The sequence below is a fragment of the Gavialis gangeticus genome, unplaced genomic scaffold, assembly GCF_001723915.1.
Source record: "Gavialis gangeticus isolate Ggan-Ray unplaced genomic scaffold, GavGan_comp1, whole genome shotgun sequence".
Lineage (NCBI taxonomy): Eukaryota > Metazoa > Chordata > Crocodylia > Gavialidae > Gavialis > Gavialis gangeticus.
In genome coordinates, this window is record NW_017729000.1 from 20,239,091 (window position 1) to 20,241,934 (window position 2,844).

At 47.6% G+C, this 2,844-nt stretch overlaps 1 protein-coding gene across 1 annotated transcript in view; it reads right to left on the bottom strand.

Moving 5' to 3' along the window:
• DPYSL3 (dihydropyrimidinase like 3) overlaps nt 1-2,844 on the bottom strand; it is a 93,980-nt gene that overhangs the window by 71,789 nt on the left and 19,347 nt on the right. The gene's annotated exons all lie outside the window — the stretch shown is intronic.

The following is a 2,844-nucleotide window of genomic DNA, read 5'->3' on the forward strand; positions in this document are numbered from 1 at the left end:
AACATTCACCTTCCTCTGCCAGCCCATCTCTCCCTACCATCCTGTCCCATAATGGACTTGTATCCCATAGTCTGCATTAATTAATATTGAGATCAGTTAGACCAGCAGACATCACATACATAAAATATCAGGGAGGGCTACATGATCATCATTCAACCAAATTTCCGTCACACCAGATCCTACCACCCTAACTCTCCCCTCACTCAGAGAGCCAGCTGCCTCCTCTTTAACCAAAAAATCTGTCTGGCTGTTGCATAATGTCCCCAAAGGAGAAAATAAAAGTACCTTGCATTTACATTACATGGAGGCAAGAGGTAAGATTTTCAAGACAGACATAGATCCCAGAGGTATGTATGCCTCTTCAGGTATGTATGCACCTAAGCACCAATGAAACCAACGGGAGGTATATGTCAAAATACTGTATTTCCTCACATATAATCTCTGCACCTTTTTCAACAAAACCAGCTGGTGAAACTCAAGGTACACATTATACACGAGAAACCCAGATCCACACAGGCCTAGAAATTTGGTGGCAGGGGAACAGCGGCAACATTAATTGCCATCACTCTGAGATCCATAGCAATTCATATTGCCACCACTCCCCAACCAGCAATTTTCCAGACCTGTGAAAGCCCCGGGCCAGATGACATGACTCTGCATATCACACTGGGCTGGTGCACGGGGTCAGACTTGGCACATGGCCCTGGACCCAGCACACAGGGTCAGAAGCAGTGTGTGACCCTGGACCTGGCATGCGGCCCTGGACCCAACGTGCGGTGTCAGACTTAGCACATGGACCCAGGCCTGGGCTCAGTGTCAGCACCTGGATCTGGCAAGCAGTGTATGGTCAGACTCAGTGCACCAGGTCAGAGCCAGCATAGGGTTGGATTTAGCACACCAGATCAGACCCAGCATGTGGCTCTGGACCTGGCACGTGGTTTCAGTCTGTAGGCCCCATCAACAAAGTGCTGATAGCAGGCTTGACTTCTTACTGGCTGCTATGTGGTTTCTTCAAGGAATATTTTTTTTCCTTGACCTGGCCTCTTAAAACAGGGTGCATATTATATTTGGGGGTGTGGTGTATGAGAAAAAAATACAGTACTTCTATGGCCTTAAAAGGCAAAGCCTTGTTGAGAGTCAGTGTGATTTAGCTTCCTGAGTACCAAAGTCCCTACAGAAAAGGTACTTTCACCGTCGGAAACATACCAACCAGACTCCCAAATTCAGAGGGGCCCCATGAAATCTCAGTACTGTTTGAGAGGGTTATGAAGCCCCATCTTGCATGAAGCTAACCCACTCTGCATCAGTTATTCTCAAAAGAGTTCAGTTTTGCATCGACACAAGCAGCGTGTCAGCAGCAGTAGAGCTAGAGCTACTTCCCTTCAACACAGACAAATGTAGTTAAATCTCTCCAGCTTCTCTCTTCAAAAGAGGAGAGTGGGGCTGATGTAGGTGTGTGCCTTGGTTTTATTAGTGGTTATCTATATTATTCTCTGCCTTTCTGTTTCACCCCTGCCAAAGTCTACTACCCTCCACCTCTTTCCCCAATCTTTTCTTCTGTAGCCTGCAAGCCTTGGAAAGGCCAATCCAGTTTGAAGATTAAAACTGAGCTGAGGACATCCATCAAAATACCCAAGGGAACAGCTTACAGCAAGATGCTGCAGACAGTTCAAGGAAGCAGCATTCCCCCTCTGCTTCCCAAGCAGGTGGCCAGCTCCTCAGGTATGAAACAGCTTCTAGTCACAGCAGGCGGCTGCCGTTAACCTGCAGCTGCAGGGATCTCCTCTTTGGAAAGGTCTCTGGCTCTAAAGACTGCAGGTGAATCCCAATCCAAGACCACTACAAAGGGGAGTAGGCACTAAGGCATCTTACTAATTAGGAGCATTTGTTATTTTTACAGGGCAATAACCTTAAAATCTCAGCTCTCCCTGCAGCGGGGCTGCTGCCCTGCAGCATGAATCCCACTGAAGAAGACTGAGTTCCTACCCAGAGCTGTAGGGATAGGGAGACTATTCAGATCCAAGCGAGGGTTAGGTAAGGAAGGAGTGTTTTTGAGGGAGAAGAAACCTTGGGGAGGGAAAGGAGGGTGCCAGGTTAGCGGAGTAAGGGGCAATAGGAGATGAGATACAGGCAGGATTAGAGCTGTGAAGGGCCTTGGAGGACAGGAGGGGTTTGAGTTTGATGCAAAAGTGGCTTCTTAACCAGTGCAGGGATTTGCAGGGTGGTAGGAAGGTGAAGGGCACATTCAATGTAGCAAGCAAAGGATAGGAAAAATGAGGCCTCTTAAAGAGATTTCATATTGATTCAAGAGCCCTGTTCTTGTTTCCCTTTCTGGGAGTCATCTACGTCCGTGTTTTCCAACTGCAAAAGTGTGCCACAGAATTTTACCATGGCAATGCGCTACAATAGGTATGAGGATGGGGAATGCCTTAACAGGTGTGCCATGGAAAATTTTATTAATATAAGTGTGCCTTGGGCTGGAAAAGGTTGGGAAACACTGTCCTAGGCTGAGCTGGCTGGCTCTGGTGGCTTGTCCTAGTCTTGATCCTTGTCCTTACCCACCTGATCATGGGATTTGATCTCCCAATCTGTACATTGTGCCACTACAAGACAGCCCATGCTGGTTCTTCCTGAAGGCTCCAGTATTGGAGTGGTTCATTTAGGAACAACAGACTTGATAGGATCAAAGCAGCTCCCACTGACTTCACTGTGACCCTCTCAGGATCAGGCCCGACCTTTAAAACAGGAAAGCTGGACTTGCACATGCACAACAGGTTTAACATTAGCACTGCCTCTCATGCAATCAAAAGACATACTTGATATATGTGACCCCCCCCCCCCCCC